Source organism: Sus scrofa, chromosome 18 (assembly GCF_000003025.6).
Source record: "Sus scrofa isolate TJ Tabasco breed Duroc chromosome 18, Sscrofa11.1, whole genome shotgun sequence".
In the NCBI taxonomy this organism is placed as follows: Eukaryota; Metazoa; Chordata; class Mammalia; order Artiodactyla; family Suidae; genus Sus; species Sus scrofa.
Genome location: NC_010460.4, coordinates 8,408,920 through 8,427,732, shown reverse-complemented (window position 1 = coordinate 8,427,732; position 18,813 = coordinate 8,408,920). Strand labels below are relative to the sequence as shown.

Genomic DNA, 18,813 nt, shown 5'->3' with positions numbered 1-18,813 from the left:
ATTCATATTCCGTCTCCCAAAGAAAGTAATCACCAATAATATTTGAGCTATTTTCTTTCTATTCACTCGAATCATGGTAAGCATGCTTGTTACACAGCACAGGTAACAAACCAGCTTATAAAAACAGAAGCACGCCCTTCCTTGCACTGAAGCTTTATCCTTCAATCCTTCATCATCTTCCTGCTTCAACATCAAAATGCTTTTGCTTGAAACGAGGCCAGGCTCCAAGCACCAGCTCCAGACTTGATCTGAAATTCTGTCTCAGCATTAAGTGTGGCCATGGCTTTCAAGCACATGCACTGAAGCTCTACTTTTCACTTTGCCCCTCTTTTATCCCTTGATAATTAGTACAATGGCTCTGCCAGTTGCTAAGCTGCTGGTTGGCTTCTCCATAATTTAATGGATTTTCTTTTAAGAACGATCAGAACTTAAAGTGCGATTTTTCCTGTGGTTAGCCTTTTGAAGGATTATGTACAGAATATTCTATCGTGGTCTGTTATACCCTCATTTCTCTTCCCTTCCTCCAGTCTCTCTTTCTCTCTCTCTTCCCTTCTCTCCCTCTTCCTCTCCTTCTCCCCTCTTCTTCTCCCTTTCTCCACACACACACACACACACACACACACACACACACACACACACAGTTGAATCCCACTGTAAGCCCGAATACATAGCTAGGAGATGGGAAAAAGCAGTTGAGAAGAAAAATTAGAATGTAAGGATTGGATGTGGTGTCAGGGTTTCTTCACATTTTTGTCCAAAATAGACTATAATGTAAATGGCATCCTCTAGATTTATGCAGTGCACAACCTGGACAACATTCGTAGTGGCCCAATGGTGCGATATCCAGGCTGAATCCCAACAAATATTGAGGCACAGCAGGTAGAAAGTAGGGTGGATGCTTGCTCATTTGCATAGGGGCTGCTACAAATGTTACTGTAGATACTTGGGTGTGATATTTGGGTTGACTAAGTAGACTGCTTATTTGGGAGCATTTAACATAATGAGGAGGGGCCTCTCAGGTAGTATGAATTGCAGAGACTGTCTCTGAAGAATCACCCCGGATCCCTTGCTGCCTCCCCAGTCTTCACACTACCTATGGAGGCTTGGAATTGTGTCTTGATCTGACAGAGAAACAATGCTGGAAAAACTAGCTATTATGAGTTGAGTTGTGTCCCCTCCCTCAAAAGACGTTGAAGTCTTAATACCTAGTACCTGCGAATGTGTTCTTATTTGGAAACGGTCATTGCAGATGATCAAGTTAAGATGAGGTCTTTAGGATGGTCCTCTAATCTAATTTGTCCTGATAAAAAGAGGAAATCTGGACACAGAGACACCCACTGGTGAAGACGAAGGCACAAGGCAAAGAAGGTGATTCATCCTCAAGCCAAGGAGCAGTGAAGATTGTCATCAGCAAGTCAACAGAAGCTGGAGGAGGGGACTGGAACATCTTTCCTCCCAGACTCAGAAGGAAACAACCCTGCCAACTCCTTGGTCTCCGACCTCTAGCCTGGGGAGCTGTGACAAGATAACTTTCTGTTCTTTAAACCACCTAATTGGTAGAACTTTGTTACAGCAGCAAGAGCACAGTGAGTCCCAGGGAGGGTCAGAGAAGCGCGGTGGAAATAGACTCTCATTTTTCAGTGACATCCTTGTCTTTTCACAGAAGCTTTACCCGTCCTTGGAGGTGGATCTTCTAACCCCCAACACAGCAGCATAAATTCATCCCTTTTTGCAGCGCCTCCACTGATTGAGTTCTTGCTAGGTCCTAGGCAGCGTACCAAGCGAGTCCTTTCATGTAGTCTTTCATTCATGCCTCACCATGGCCCTAGGTAGACAGCATGACCGCTATCCATCCTTGCAGAGGAGAAAATGGGCTCAGAGAGGTTAGATGACATGCCTGAGGTTCACACAGTTAGGATTAAAAATCCAGATCCCAAACTCATATTCTTATTTATGTGTTTTTAATGATATTCGGAGCTAAGGAGAAGGTGGTAGTGGTCTGGGACTTCAAAGGCCAGGAAGACAATTCACAGGGAGATGGGCACGGCAAATTTTTGGTAAACAAGTGTTTGCCTTGCCAATCGAAGTCCTTTCTGTGAAAGACAAAGTCATCTTTGGAGACAGCTCTCTTGCTGGGGCAGGCTTCCTATCTAAATTCTTTTTTTTTTAACTATTTTTTTAAAAATTGAGGTATAGTTAATATATAATGTCATGTTAGTTTCAGATGTACAACACAGTGATTCCGTTTTATATATACATAAAATATATAAATATATATGTTATATATTTTACATGTGATATAAATATTATATATTAATATATATTATGAATTTTATATAATATAAAAATATATTTTATATATATTATATATATATAGTTTTTTGGGGCCGCATCCACACCATAGCCACTGGCCTACACTACAGCCACAGCAACATCAGATCCGAGCCACATCTGTGACCTACACCACAGCTCATGGCAACACTAGATCCTTCACCTACTGAGCGAGGTCAGGGATCAAACCTGCGTCCTCATGGATACTAGTCAGATTCATTTTGGCTGAGCCATGATGGGAACTCCATATTCTTAATATGTTATATTATATTCTTAACATATATATTCTTTTTCTGATTCTTTTTCATTACAGGTTTTTAAAATATATTGAGGATAGTTCCCCATGCTCCAGTAGGTCCTTGTGGTTTATCCATTTTATATACAGTCGTGTCTAAGTGTTAATCACAAGTGCCTGATTTATCCCTCCTCACCCCTTTCCGCTTTGGTAATCACAAGTTTGTTTTCTACCTCTATGAGTCTATTTCAGTTTTGTAAACAAGCTCGTTTGTAGCATTTTTTTTTTTTTTTTGTCTTTTCTATGTCCCCACCCTCGGCATATGGAGGTTCCCAGGCTAGGGGTCTAATCAGAGCTGTAGCTGCCAGCCTACACCACAGCAACTTAGGATCCAAGCCGCGTCTTTGACCTACACCACAGCTCATGGCAATGCCGGATCCTTAACCCACTAAGTGAGGGCAGAGATCAAACCCACAACCTCACGGTTCCTAGTCGGATTCGTTCACCACTGAGCCACGACGGGAACTCCTATATCTTTTCTTTTCTTTTTTTTTTTTTTTTTTTTTTTTAGATTCCACATAAAAGTGAAAAAGTGATACAATGTGATGTTTGTCTGACTTCACTTAGTATGATAATCTCTAGGTCCATCCATGTTGCTGCACATGGCATTACTTCACTGTTGTTATTGCTGAGTGATAACGAAGATATGCTGTATACACAATGCAGTATTGCTCAGGCGAAATTATATTCGTAGTAACCAATATGTTCTTTCTTTTGTCATGTGGGGGTGGGGCGCAATGAGGTGTGTAGAGTGAATGAATGAAAGAGGCCAGAGCCTACTGGATGGGAATCAGACAGACATAGACCCTTAAGGCAAATTTCCATTATCGGATCTTGGAAAGGAGGTAGGGAGGGGGCAGAAAGGAAAATGGGGTGGGAATAAACTCTCCTTGGCCCCTCTAATTTTGCTCAGTTTTTATGGTTTCCAGAAACAATGAGCAAATTACCTGCCTGACATACCAGCTTTGCTGCTAGCCACCTCCTGTCCCTCCTGTCCCTGCCCCGCCCCCTCCTCTCTCGCTGGTCAGCCGTGTGGGAGGGGGGCATTCAAACCCCAACCTGGCACTTGTGCTTCCAAAACATTTTCTCTTTTCCTTAGGTCTCGGATCTCTGTTTTCCTCATTTCCCCTCATTTCCTTGCACAGAATCTTGTGATCTTAGGGGCCTAGCAAAGTGGGGAAAGAGTTGTGTGTGAAATGGGGGTGGTGGGAGAAAGAGTGAGTGTAGCAGGGAGGGAGGGAGAGCCTACAGGGATTGCAAGTAACAGCTTGGCCTGTGATCTGGTTGCCAAGGTAATTGTGTCTTTTTTTCTTTTCTTTTCTTTTCTTTTTTCTTTTGGTCTTTTTAGGGCCGTACCCGCAGCATATGGAGGTTCCCAGGCTAGGGGTCTAATCGGAGTTGTAGCTGCTGGATTATGCCACAGCCACAGCAACGCCAGATCTGAGCCACATCTGTGACCTACAGCACAGCTCACAACAATGCCAGATCCTTAACCCCCGAGTGAGGCCAGGGATTGAACCCAAAACCTCGTGGTTCTCAGTGGGATTCCTTAACCACTGAGCCACGATGGGAACTCCATGCCAAGGTAATTGTAAATCTTCACCACAGTGCCCTGACCAGTCCTGGGCAGCGAGGACCCTGGCCACAGAATCCACCTGGGTTCTCCCAAACCCATCACCCCAGCTCCCCCATGCGAGCTCTCCCTCTGTGCCTGACCCATCAGGGAGTGGCAGACGCCTCGCCTATGCTCTTTCAGCAGAGGGGTGGCTGGTCAGAGTCTTCTGTACGTTTAGGGGAAGCAAGCAGCACAGGGGCTGGCACTTGCTTTCAGATGACATGACGGACAGAGATGGTGCCCGCAGACATTCACATAGCAGAAAGCCAGCCTCTTCAAACTCTGAGCACTGCTGTCTTCAAAAGACAGAAAAAGGTGTCTGCCCCTTGTCCTTTGCAAGCTGTTTTTCTGCTGAAGGAACCCTCTCATGGAGAAGAGAGAGACGCAGGGCTTTCTTGGCAGCTTCGAGCCACCTCCTGGGTCTCCTTCCTGCCTCCACCATCAATGATGAGAAATGCAAATTCTTCTCTAGTTCACTTCTCCTTCCTCCCTTTACACAAGGTGCTCCACCACCTTCTGTGCTGCCCCCCGCCCCGACACACACACACAGCAAGGAAACGTGTGTGCTGTGGTCTTCAGTTTCCTGTCACTATGTGTCTGTATTTGGCTACTTCCCATTCCTTCTCTCCCAGATTTTATAGAGAATTTTTCTTTAGAAGAGAAATCTGATGGCTGCTAATAGAAATTCAAAGGGGAAAATGCTAGGAATGATTTAAGACCATCTGGAGACCCTCATTTTTCTAATCACAAATTCATAGCACTTTATAATTTATATATGCATGTATTATCTCACTGGATAATAGAGTTCCCACTGGCATTCCTTGACTCCCAGAGCCATTGACAAATCTATCTCCTTTTTCCCTTTCCTCTTGCCCTATTTGCAGACTCCTCAGAACATGGGGATATTTTAAAGCAAGAGCTGTGGGTTTTAAACAAATACTAGATTAAGATTCTGTGCTTTACAATGAAAGCAGCTCCTATATCTGCTTCATTCTGAAAAGCACTTACCTGCCAAGAGGAAAAGTGAAGCCTCCCCTGACCGAAACATACCTTTTCACAGGGACAAGAGCAGACAGATTTTGTGACTTTTATTGAATTTAGTAGACATTTATTGATCTGATCACTATTACAGAGAAATTCAGACTCGACTCTAGTTTCAATGATTGCAATTTTTTCTGGCTCCTTTCCTCACATCATCAGCATCATCTGAAAATGCCTAGATTGGTCTTTTATAGCCCCCGGAGTCCAAGAACCAGAGGCAAAGGGAGGCAGGAAAGGGATCTAAAGTCACCGAAAGGGAGAGGGACAAATCTGAGACTTGAACTCAGGTCTCCTGGTCCTCGGTGTTTATTCTTCTAACATTTAAAAATCCTGTTAATGTTTCTTTAAAATCCTGTTTATGAGGTGTTTGGCAATCTGAACACCGCATTCTTTGCCTATATTTAAAATTTATTTTTATTTTATTTTAGATGTAACTGTAATGTGAATGTTTTTAAGTTCTTCCCTTTTAGAGGAGGTAGACACTGAGGTAGTTATAAATGAAATGACAAGATGTTTAGGATTTGATTCAAAATAATGTAGGAGGTGGGGAATTGGTAGATGGGTCATGAATTGATCATTGAAGCTGGGTTGTAGGTCTATGGGGGTTTGCCACACTATTTTCTCTACTTTTGTATATATCTGCAATTTCCCATAGTGAAAGTTTGAAAATTAAGCAATAAAACTAAAAATATGCTTTACTCATGAATGCTTCCCAGACAAATAACAGAGTGTAGGATTCTACTTTGGGGTTTGCATCCACATTTTTTGCCGGAAAACAACCTATAAACTCTCAAAATAGGTTGTAGACCAGACATCAGGAGCAAGAGAAGAGCTAAGTATTCAGCCACAAATAGGTCATTGTTGAAGGAAGCCAAGGATCCGCTGGAAATGCAGGGAGCATGTCACTGAGTTGCCAAAAATAAGCCCAGATTCTGGCAGATGTCCCCTCTGAGAAAAGCACAACTGGGCTCTCATCGTCCGTGGCGTCAGCACTCAAGGACCCCCAAAATAGTACCAGCAATGCTCTGTTGACGAGTCAAAGGATAGCAAAAGACATTGGTAATTCCTTCACCCTCCTGCCCATTGCCCCACTTTCAGAAAGACGCCTTCTTAGTGAGTGGGTACATCAATGGAGATGCTTAAGAGGACAGTGTGACAATGTCAAAATTGTTCTTTCTGGGAATTTTCTTCCAGCTATATTCGTGTACAACTATTTGTAGACAGACGTTCACTGCAGCACTATTTGCTCTGGCCAAAATCATAAACACATTGACATTCATTCTGGGGAAGTGGCTAAATTCAATATCGCCAGATAGCCGAATGCCCTACAGCCACTAAAGCAGTCAAGGTCCATCTCAGTGTGTTGGTATAGAAAGATGTACCAGATGGAGTTCCCTTTGTGGCTCAGCAGTAACGGACCCAAATAGGATCCATGAGGATGTGGTTTGATCCTTGGCCTCGCTCGGTGGATTAAGGTTCCGGTATTACCATGAGCTGCAGATGCAGCTTGGATCTGGTGTTGCTGTGGCTGTGGTGTAGGCCAGCAACTGCAGCTCCAATTCGACCCCTCGCCTGGGAACTTCCATATGCCGCAGGTACAACCCTGAAAAGAAGAAGAAAGAAAGAAAGATGTACACGATGAAACATTAAGTGGAAAATACCAGATATGTAGCTTAATTCTATAGGAGATCGGCAGTTTGTGGAAGGTGTAAAGGTTTGTCCTTAGACAGAGCTGAGACTCACCCCAAGCTGGGGGAAGGAACTGACAGAGTCATTATTCACTACCAGGTCTGTCTGACCACAAAAAACCTGTGCCCCTCACCATTAAGGCCTCTAGTTTTGTTTTTTGCTTTTTTGTTTTTGTCTTTTTAGGGCTGCACCTGCGGCATATGGAGGTTCCCAGGCTAGGGGTCTAATCGGAGCTACAGCTGCCGGCCTACACCACAGCCATAGCAACGCAGGGTCCGAGCCTCATCTGAGACCTACACCACAGCTCACGGCAACACCGAATCCTTCACCCACTGAACAAGGCCAGGGATCAAACCCGAAACCTCATGGTTCCTAGTGGGATTTGTTAACACTGTGTCATAATGGGAACCCCTAAGGCCTCTTTATGTTAACACACTTGATCTTTTGCAGGTCAGATGGCATGTGTTTGAAGACTAGGCCACTTTCTGTTACACTCTCCTCATCCTTGGCCTCTCTCACTCAAACAGCCCCTGAGCCCTGGGACCAGAAAGGACAAGCAGAGCCCATGCTGCTATGGAGAAGCCGGCCCATCTAGGCCCCAGCATCTGCCACTGGGGACTTGGCTTCTCAAGTTCTCCCGCTGCAGTTGGGCTGCAGTGTCCTTTTATTTGTTTATTTTTCTGGGGATTTCTTTGGGGAGCAGATGGAAAAAACCAGCACAAGGACTTTTTACTCATGGTCTTTGGCCTGCAAGAGTCTGGTATGTGATACTTATGGGAATCTTTCTCTCTCTCTTTTTTTCTTTTTTGTCTTTTTGTCTTTTCTAGGGCTGCACTCAAAGCATATGGAGGTTCCCAGGCTAGGGGTCTAATCGGAGCTACAGCTGCCAGCCTGCACCACAGCCACAGCAACTCCAAATCCAAGCCATGTCTGAAACCTACAGCACAACGCCAGATCTTTAACCCATTGAGCGAGGCCAAGTATCGAACCCACAAGCTCATGGTTTCTAGTTGGATTCATTTCCACTGCACCACGAGACAGGAACTCTGGGAATCTGTTTCTTTATGTGTCTTTTTCTTTTCTTTGAAAAGAAATGAAATGAAATGAAGCTTAAAAATCTCTACAGGAGGGCAGAGAAGACATGACAGAGATTGTTTTAAAGATATCACTACCTTTCTCCAAAATAAGGGATGACTGCATAAAATATATCTAAAACCAGAAGGATTCTGGTTTTCTCTTCTAGAATCAACGCTGAGGCTCTGAGGTTGACCTGCCGACTCCATCACGCTCAGCAGGCCGTCATTTAAAGCAAGCCCTTTATGCAGGTAAGAGTGTGGTGCTGCAGGTGGCCACAGCCATTTGCTGAAGACCGAGTGAGAATACCCACTACTGCCTATAAAATAAAAAAACAAGGACCTACTGTATGGCACAGGGAATTGTATTCACTATCTTGTAATAACCTGTAATGGCAAAGAATCTGAAAAAGAATAGATATATATATATATATAACTGAATCACTTTGCTATGCACCAGAAATAACACGACATGGTAAATCAATTATACTTTTATTTATTTGTTTATTTATTTTATTTTGCTCTTTAGGGACACACTCACTGCATATGGAAGTTCCCAGGGTAGGGGTCAAATCGGAGCTACAGCTGCCAGCCTACACCACAGCCACATCAACAGGGGATCCAAGTCGTGTCAGTGAGCTACACCACAGCTCGAGGCAATGCCAGATCCTTAACCCACTGAGCGAGGCCAGGGATCCAACCTCCATCCTCATGGATCCTAGTCGGGTTTGTTAACCACTGAGCCAGGACGGGAACTCCCAATTATACTTCTACTTTAAAAAAACTTTAGGGAATTGCTGTCGTGGCACAGCAGAAGTGAATATGACTAGTATCCACGAAGATGCAGGTTTGATCTCTGGTCTCCCTCAGGGGGTTAAGGATCCGGCATTGCCGTGAGCTGTGGTGTAGGTGGAAGATGCAACTCAGATGTCGCATTGCTGGGGAGGTGGCATAGAGCAGCAGCTGTAGCTCCAACTCGACCCCTAGCCTGGGAACTTCCATATGCCGTGGGTGAGGTCCTAAAAACAAACAATCAAACAAAAAAAAACTTTAAATTTTTTTTGAAGAAGGAAATCTTTCACTTACAGGCTGAAAACAAGTCAGAAATCAGGTGGGGCCACAAGACTGCTGTGGTCAGCGTGAGGTTCTAGCAGTGAGCCTGAGTCTGCTGTACCACTTTTGCTCTTTTTCTTTTCTTTCTTTCTTTCCTTCTTCCTTCCTTCCTTCCTTCCTCCCTTCCTCCCTCCCTCCCTCCCTCCCTCTCTCTCTCTCTTTCTTTCCTTCTTAACAGCTGCACCTGCAGCATATGGAAATTCCCTGGCTGGGGATCACATTGGAACTGCAGCTGGGGCCTATGCCACAGCCATGGCAACACTGGATCCAAGCCATATCTGTAACCTACACCGAAGCTTACTTACAGAGACACTGGATCCTTAACCCACTGATCGAGGCCAGGGATCGAACTTGCATTCTCAGGGATACTGTGTTGGGTTCTTAACCCATGGAGCCATGATGGAAACTTCCTCTATCACGTTGCTCTTGAAGTCCCTGTAAGCTGCATGTGAAAGCAGAACTGACTCAGTAAGGGAGCTGCACAGGTAACGAAGCCATCTTTAGTCACTAAGAGCTGATCATGCTAGGCCTTCAGGTATTTGTGGAGAAAGACCTCAGGCAGAGGATGTTAACGCTGACTGGAAGGCAGGAGATAAAACTGGCTCCTGGAGTTCGCATTGTGGCTCAGTGATTAACAAACCCAACTAGCATCCATAAGGACGTGGGTTTGATCCCTGGCCTCGCTCAGTGGGTTAAGGATCTGGCATTGCCGTGAGCTGTGGTGTAGGTCACAGATGTGGCTTGGATCCCGCGTTGCTGTGGCTGTGGCACAGGCTGGCAGCTACAGCTCCAATTCAACGCCTAGCCTAGGAACCTCCATATGCCCTGGAGCAGCCCTAAAAGACAAAAAGACCAAAAAAAGAAAAAAGAAAAGAAAAGAAAAGAAAAATGGCTTCTAAAGGTCTATTTGAGAGGTCAGTGGTTGGAGGGAAATTAGGAGCTGAGATAACTCCCCCCCCCTTCCCTCTCTTTCCTGCTATCTGCTCAAGCAATCCGGCAGTAGGCGGAATCAGGGCAATGGTTGCTTTCAGCAATCCAGATTCCTTCATCTGCTCTAAGTGACTTCCTATCACATTTTCTGTGTGTGTCTTTTTAGGGCTGCACCTGCAGCATATGGAAGTTCCCAGGCTATGGGTCAAATCAGAGCTGAGCAGCCGGCCTACACCACAGCCATAGCAACTTGGGATCCGAGCTGCATCTGTGACCTACACCACAGCTCACGGCAATGCCGGATCCTCAACCCACTGAGCGAGGCCAGAGATCAAACCCGTGTCCTCATGGATACTCGTTGGGTTCGTGACCAGTGAGCCACAACAGGAACTCCTCTGTACGTTTGTTTTCGAGTCTAAAACCTTTGCCCTAGGATGGGTAAAGCCCTTGTACCCTGATGTCATACTGCAGTGGGTGATTTTTGAGGATTCGTGGAGGATTGGATGTGCCACCACATGGAAGCCCCACCATGGAAAGTCAGCTCAATAGCAACAACAGGCCATAGTCTAAATTAGATGGACTTAAAGGGGGAGGGGATGTAAGACTTAGAAAAGAGTGTCTTTGGCACCAGGGCCAGCATATGCTAAGAAGCTGTACCATGCAAAGTGTGTTTTATTTATTTTAAGAGATTACTTGGCTGGTAAATTTCAGGAGCTATTGTAGATAAAATATGTATGTACTTCAGAAAACCTTTTCCAAATGTCATCCTTAAGATCTTTGTGGATAAGGAGTTCCCGTCATGGCACAGCACATACAAATCCATCCCTGGCCTCGCTCAGCGGGTTGAGGATCCAGACACAGCTCAGATCTGGCATTACTGTGGCTGTGGCGTAGGCCGGCAGCTATAGTCCAATTAGACCCCTAGCCTGGGAACCTCCACATGCTGCAGGTTTGGCCCTAAAAAAGCGGGGCGGGGTGGGGGGAAGATCTTGGTGGATAAGATGGAGAAATAATGGATGTCTGACAGTATTTTAGAGTGCATTTTTCAGCTTATGGCTGATTACTCATATGTTTTATAAGTAATTCTGGGTCCACATGGAAGGGTGTGGTTTCAATTGGAGCTTTTGTCCCACTCCCAAGCCTTTAAAAATTGTTGTCAAGAGTGGGATAAAAGCAGAAGAGACATGCATCCGGTCAAATCTGGCAGTGACCGGATGCCAGAAGGACTGCTAATGTAGTCTCTGAGAGCATCACATTCAAATTGATTTTTATTGGATTTACCCTTGAGGCTGAAACCAAGACGTACAAAAGTCCTGCATTTTGGGTTCAAGATCAATCGCACACACGCAGAATGTGAGAGCTGCAGCGTGGCAGAAATCCATGTGAAAACATCTTGGTATTTCATGTGATGTACCTTTAAAAATAAACCAGTAGTCTTCAGTTTCTCAGAAGGAAAATGTCCAGGAGTTCCTGCTATAGCACAGTGAATAAGTGGCTCGGGTTCGAAGTGGTCCCGTTTGATCCCTGGCCCAGGAACTTCCATATGCAGATGCAGCCATTAAAAAAGAAAGAAGAAGTAACATGTCCTGGTACAACATACATGTTTCTCCCTGTATTTTGTGCTGGTCAAGGATGTGGTAAATTGGGTTTAATTTCTGAGTCCCTGAATTGGGCCGTGGATAAAGGAGAATATCTGGGGTGAGGTAATACGATAACCATAATACATGAGCAAATGCGGAGTTTCTTTTTATTGTGATTCAACCAAAATTGATCCATTGTTAATTTATGTGCCAGGCACTATGAATGACCTTGGAAATGCAGAGATTTACAGACAGGATCCTCTTGTCAAAGTGTGGATGATCTCGCCAGGAAATCCAGAAGGTAAACAGCCCACGGCTTATGAGGGAAGTGCTGTAGGGTGCTGAGCATGGGCCTGTGGGACTGGAGGGAGAGGGGCAGGGAGTTCTGATGAAGAGGCTCAGACGCTGGACCAGGGAAGCTTGGAGGACATGAACTTGGAGAACCATAACTTTTTATTTTATTTTATTTTATTTTATTTTATTTTATTTCATTTTTGTCTCTTTAGGACCACACCTGCAGCATTTAGAGGTTCCCAGGCTAGGGGCCCAAATGGAGCTATAAGCGGCTGGCCTACGCCACAGCCACAGCAACACTAGATCTGAGTGGAGTGTGCAACCTACACCACAGCTCATAGCAATGCCGGATCCTTAACCCACTGGGCGAGGCCAGGGATCAAACCCACATCCTCATGGATGCTAGTTGGGTTAGTTAACCACTGAGCCAGGACGGGAACTCCCAACTATAACTTTTTAAAGTTGGTATAAACCTTTTTGTCTGATGCATATACAATGGGGTGGGGGGATGTCTTCTTCTCAAAGGTCCCTGTGGCTCCCAAAATCTTTGGTATGACACAACTTCCATATCTGTGGCTTGGTTCCTATACTACAAGGTCACATAGCTAGTGGCAGTCCTAGAGTTAGAATTCTAGGCCCATGTAGTTTGGAATTGAATTTCATCCAAATGTCTTTCCTGTGGGCCAATTTTCCCCCAATAGACTTTATTTGGTATGATTTTCTGCTAGAATTCAGCTGGCTCGCCAGATTTAGTATTGGCTGACAATTGGACAGGCACATACTCAATTCCTTTGTCCAGATCACAAAGCCTATGACCAGAATAGATCCACCCTCAACTCAGAGCAGGTGGCTTGCCACTAGGTATGTCCCAGGCTAGCCTCCAAGGATTCCTGCCAAGGACAGGATAGATGTGAAAAGACCTCAGCCTGGTGGATGAAGGAAAGAATAAGCTCAAGTGGAAAATCTATTACGTTGAGAAAAGGCAGCCTTGAAAATAAATAATTACACTGATCTCAATGAAATAAATGTGTATGCCTTTGACCCATGGTGAAACTAGAGGAAGGAGAAAGAATGAAAGTGTAATTCCTATAATTTGCTATCTTGAAAACACCTGTGTCCTGCTGTTTATGTGGCAGAATTGTCCCCAGCAGTTATTGATGATGTCTTCGAGATTAAAATGTGTACCTAGAAGGTTTGCTTTCATGGTGTCCACCCTTCTATGCAGAGGTGGCAACTTTCCTTGAAGGTGGGGTGAGCTCTCACAGGTAGATAGTTCCCTGGGAACTTCCATGCTCTTGTGACCACCTCTGGCTCCCCCAGAAACCCTGGGGTCCACAGAGCACCTCTAACAAAAGAAGCTTCTAGAATGCTGGGGATTCTCTCCACGTTCTATAGTCTTCTCTTTACCTACATCACCTCGTGTTTTAGCTATGGATATAAGAAGATCATTAAGATGTTCCCTTGATGGCACCGATGGTTAAGGATCCAGTATTGTCATTGCTATAGCTGAGGTCACAGCTGTAGCACAGGTTTAATCTCTGGCCCTGAAATTTTCACATGCTGCAGGTGCAGCCAAAAAGTATTATAAATAATAAATAAATAAGATCATTAATACTATTTGTGTTAGTTTTTTGTGTGTCAATTTGGCCACAGAACCCAGGTATTTGGTCAAACATCAATCTGGATGTTGCTGTGAAGGTATTTTTTTTAGAAGAAATTTACATATTAATCAGTAGACTTTTGAGTTCCCTTCGTGGCTCAGCAGTTAATGAACCTTACTAGGATCCACAAGGTTTTGGGTTCCATCTCTGACCTCGTTCAGTGGGTTAAGGATCTGGCATTGCTGTAAGCGGTGGTGTATATCACAGATATGGCTTGGATCTGGCGTTGCTGTGGCTGTGGTGTAGACCAGCTGCTATAGCCTTTTTTTTTTTTCTTTTTGTCTTTTTTTATTTTTTTTAGGGCTGCACCTGCAGCATATGGAGGTTCCCAGGCTAAGGGTCTAATCGGAGCTGTAGCTGCCAGCCTACACCACAGCCACAGCAATGCCAGATCCGAGCCGCATCTGCAACCTACACCACAGCTCACGGCAATGCCAGATCCTTAACCCACTGAGCGAGGCCAGGGATCAAACACGAAACCTCATGGTTCCTAGTCTGATTTGTTTCCCCTGCACCACGACAGGAACTCCCCAGCTATAGCTCTGATTTGGCCTCTAGCCTGGGAACCTCCATATGCTGCAGGTGTGGCCCTGAAAAGCAAAAACAAAATAAATAACTAAATTAGTAGACTTTGAGTAAAGCAAATTTCCCTTCATCAAAATGGATAGGTCTCATCCAATCAGTTGAACGTTTTAAGAGAAAAGAGGTTCTCAGAAGGGAAGAGAGAATTCTGCCTTTTACCACCTTTGGACTTGAGCTGCAACATCAACCCTGCCCTGGGTCTTCAGCCTTCAAGTCCACCTTGCAGATTTTGGATGTTCAGTCTCTACAGTCATGTGAGTCAATAACTCCCTCTCTCTCATATGTACGTGTGTGTGTGTGTGTGTGTGTGTGTGTGTGTGTGTGTACATCATATTGGTTCTTGTTTTCTGGAAAACCCTGACTCGTACACTTTTAAAACTGGAGAACCGATAGTTTAAGCCTATGCTCACTTCTTCCCTTGACCCCAGAAATAACCTCAGCCCTTACTTGTCAAATGAAAATCAGGCTCCAGATATGAACTCCTTCCACTTCCCACTCTGATACCCAAGAATTTACCTGGACTTGGATGAGCCCTCACCTCCTAATCTCAAAATAAGAAAAATCACCACTTTGCCCTTCCGGGTCAGATCTTCCCCGTGTTCTTGATCAGAACCTTTGTCATCTTCCCCCAAACTGGGACCTTGCTCCATCGATCATCAGCTCTCTCCAGTACTTCCTGGCACCCATCTCCTTCCCCAGTATCTAAAAATATGTTCTAATGTCTCCCACGTTTTACAAAGGAAAGCAAAATAACATCTCCCTGAATCTTAACTGGCACCTTCTCTCTCTTCTTCCCTTCGCAGCCAAGCTCCTCAATGCTTTTTTTTTTCCACCCTTTTTACAGCTGCACCTGCAGCACAAGGAAGAGGCAACAGCAGATCCTTAGCCCAGGGATTGAACCCCCATCCTCACAGAGACAAAGGCAGGTCCTTAACCCACTAAACCATGATGGGAACTCTTCCCATTCACTCTTCAGCTGATCCCTTCTGCCTCCCACCCCTCACTGTGCCATTAAACCCACTCTGCCAAAGACACCAGCGATCCCAGGTTGCCAAGACCAGAGGGCGCTTTTCAGTTCTGACTTTACCTGATCTTTCTGTATCCTCTGAACAGGAACCCCTCCCTTCCTGTCCCTCCCCATCCCTAGATGCCATGACTCCATCTCTCTTAGTTTTTCCAAACGGATTCAAACCACTGATGGCAACACGGATAATTTTAGATGGTCCAAGGCCACAACCAGGGCTTTGTACACCGTGTAAAGTGGCCCTCTCTGGATCTGAGCCCTGCCCCAAAGGTGATTTGTGTAGTGAGAAAATAGATTCCCTCTTAGGCTCTTGCAGTCCTTCTAAGTTAAACAAAGAGAACATCTCAGTTTGAAATTAGCCCTGCCCCAAAGGTGAGTTGTGTAGTGAGAAAATAGATTCCCTCTTAAGCTCTTTCAGTTCTTCTAAGTTAAACAAAGAGAACATCTCAGTTTGAAATGAGTGTGTCTTTAACAGCTCTCCAATGCTTGCTAACTTTCCTTTTCTGAAAAGATAAAAGGAAAGCCCTCTCAAACACATAGCCTTTTCTGGCCAATAAGTCACGAGCTAGAATCTAGAAATGGGTTTTTTGTTTATCTCTATTCTTACTTATTTTTTGGAGTACTTTCCACTGGTGACAAGTGAGGCTACTTTCTTACTTACTACAGTGATAATACATTTCCTTTCTAAATAATCTCAAAAAAATTGAAGTTGAGTTGAACTGAGAAAAAGCCCAAGAAAAGCCATAGGGCAGGTGACACAGACCTAGGGTACACAGATGCCTGCAGTTTGAGAAACACTGCTTCCACACTGGTGTGTCTCAAGGGCCTGACCTCCTTCCTCTCACATGTCACGTGCTCTGTGCCATTTCTCATCTAGTCACAGAGATTTAATCACTGCTGATAGGCCTTAACACCATTATCTCTGTCTGTAGCTCTCTCCTGGTTTGTTAATGCAGATTTAACCACCCTACCCTGTCCTCGCCTTCATACGCCGCTGGTGTTACGCTGACCATTGGGTTCAGAGAAGATGCTGGGGTCGGTGTCCACCGCAGAGAGTCAAGGTTCCCAAGCGTTACAGAGATAATCCCCAAGGCACCTCACATCCAAGGTCAGCCTACCTCTCAGGGAACTTTGAAGTGAAAGGTTAAGATGACCAGGCCATAGGCATCAAGAAGACCCTGGGGAAATGCAGCCAGAGCTGGTGCAATAGAAACGCTAATAATCACCGCCCTGCACTGAGCACTTGCTAGGTACCAGCTCCCAATCCCGAGGCATTTGCATAAAACATTCTCAGCTATGGAAGAGACCAAAGTCATGCACTTTTCCTCCTGGACACACAGACCCCATTTCCTGGCCTGCCTCACAGTTGAAGCAGCTACGTGCCTGGGTTCCGGGTATTTTGGTGGAATGCGTGTCGCTTCTCGGTCTGGTCCGTAACCAACTCTTCTCCCACTCAGCCCATCCCCAGCTCGCACCTCCCTATCTAAGAGCACGCTCACGAAACAGAAGGAACAGGAGTCCCTAACCTTCCACGTGGAAGGCTGCCCATGGAACACCCACTCGGACTATTACATTTGTGAAGTAAACCTTTATGACGTTAAGCCACTAAGATTTGAGGACTTATCTGTTATAAGAGCAGCTAGAATTCCCTAATTCCCTAAGCCCCTAAATAGCACTATTACTATCATCATTGTCACATGAGGCTCTTCAAATAGATACGCCACTCTCCCAAGACCACAGCTGGTAAGACCACATCAGGGTTCAAACTTAAGTCATTCAGCTCCAGAACCCATGCTGGCCACCACCAGTGCTTTCCTATAAAGGGTTGTGGGGATGAAATGAGATAAGGCAGATATCTTGCTAACATGTGACTGACACCCGGGTGATGGAGAATAAAGGCAGCTGTGATTGTGATTGTGTGGGTGTCATGGTTGTGATGAGCATCCCATGGGCCTTCGCTGACTTTCTCCAATCCCACCTTGCCACCTTCCTACGGCCCCAACCCACACTGACCCTAACACACACCCCTATGCGTCTCTGATGATCTATAACAAATATATTTGCTACCTTCCTGCCCTCTTTTTTTTTCCTTTGGTGTGATTTCAAGTGTCTACTGAGATTCCATGTCCAAGCTGGGCCAATGTACGCCTTGCCTGTGGAATGGGTCTGATGGAGCACAGCAAAGTTACAGGCCTGTCCTGGTCCAGTTTTTTTTTTTTTCTCATCAGCTTGAAAGAACCTCTTCAAAGGTAAGTGACTCAAATTAGAGGAGGAATAAGAACTGGGGGAATAGCTGAGATGCAAGAAGACAAAACCAAGACCCTAAATGTTCTCAACAGGCTGGAACAATGAGCCAAACCTGAGAAGAAGTTTAATAGAGAAAAACAAATGACAAAATCTCAGAGGAAAAGGCTGAAAGGTCACTGATTGGAGCCTCTGATGAAATCCTTGCTGAATGGATTTCCTCCTTCCTGGTGTTTATGATGCAAGTCGCACCTGTTCCTATCTGATTATCTCTGGCTGTAGGAAGAAATTACCGTATCTATTTAAAAATCTTGTTAAATTCCAATTAAATGGACAGGGCTAGCTTAGATGTTTTTTAAACCCCATGCTCTTAAGCAGCTGCATCAGAAGCAGACTTGTCTCTGATCCTGTGTGTGTGATCTCGGTTTCAAAAAGTGTTCCGTGAATAAACTTCAGAGGTGTTTATTATTGATGGGGGCAGCGTCCTGATGGGGAGACTTCTAGTCTAACTGGCCATGTTTGTTTGTTTCTATCACCCAAAGAGAAGGGCCATCAAAAGGGCAAATTGCACATCTTCTAGAAAACCGGGAGGCAGGTACTTAGAACCAAATGCAAGAGAAATGTTAGTGGGTTTGACCTTTGGCAAAGTTGCTAAAGCCTAAGGCCTCCACAAGGTTAACACTTGAAAAGGTTTAGGGCAAACCAGTTCCCCTCAAGTCTCAGGAAAAACGAAAGGCAGGTTAAGTAAAAGAGTGGCCATACAAAATAATTAAAACAATCGTCTTAAATCGCCGTAGGCATTGCTGTGGCTCTGGCATAGGCCGGCGGCTACAGCTCTGATTAGACCCCTGGCCTGGGAACCTCCATATGCTGAGGGTGCAGCCCTAGAAAAGACAAAGAGACCAAAAAAAAAAAAAAAAAGAAAGAAAGAAAGAAATGGGCCCGTTCAGCTCCTCCACGATGCTGATGGTGGGCCAGGCTTGGAACCGTTTTCCTAGTGGAGCTGCCTGTATGTCACAGCTGCGTGGGTGTGCTGTTTCCTGCCACTGGCATGTTTCAGCTGTTCATCTTTCCCAGCTCCTTTGGGAACCATGGATCCAAAGGGCATTTTATAATTTAAAGGCATCCCAGCTCCACAGCCCTCTTTCATAGTGGTGACATCCTGAGTGGAATCTGAGATGGAGCAGAGGAATGAGGCTGTGTCTCTAGGGAAGCAAACAGGTGCAACTTAAAAATGTTTATAGGAGTTCCCACCGTGGCACAGCAGAAACGAATCTGACTATGAACCATGAGGTTGCAGGTTCAATCCCTGGCCTTGCTCAGTGGGTTAAGGATCCAGTG

General features: G+C 45.0%; 1 long non-coding RNA gene across 1 annotated transcript; it reads left to right on the top strand.

Moving 5' to 3' along the window:
• LOC106506758 lies at positions 8,016–18,312 on the top strand. Its single transcript, XR_001302298.2, has 3 exons — positions 8,016–8,296; positions 11,882–11,968; positions 14,291–18,312. It is a non-coding gene; the product is annotated as an uncharacterized LOC106506758 (long non-coding RNA).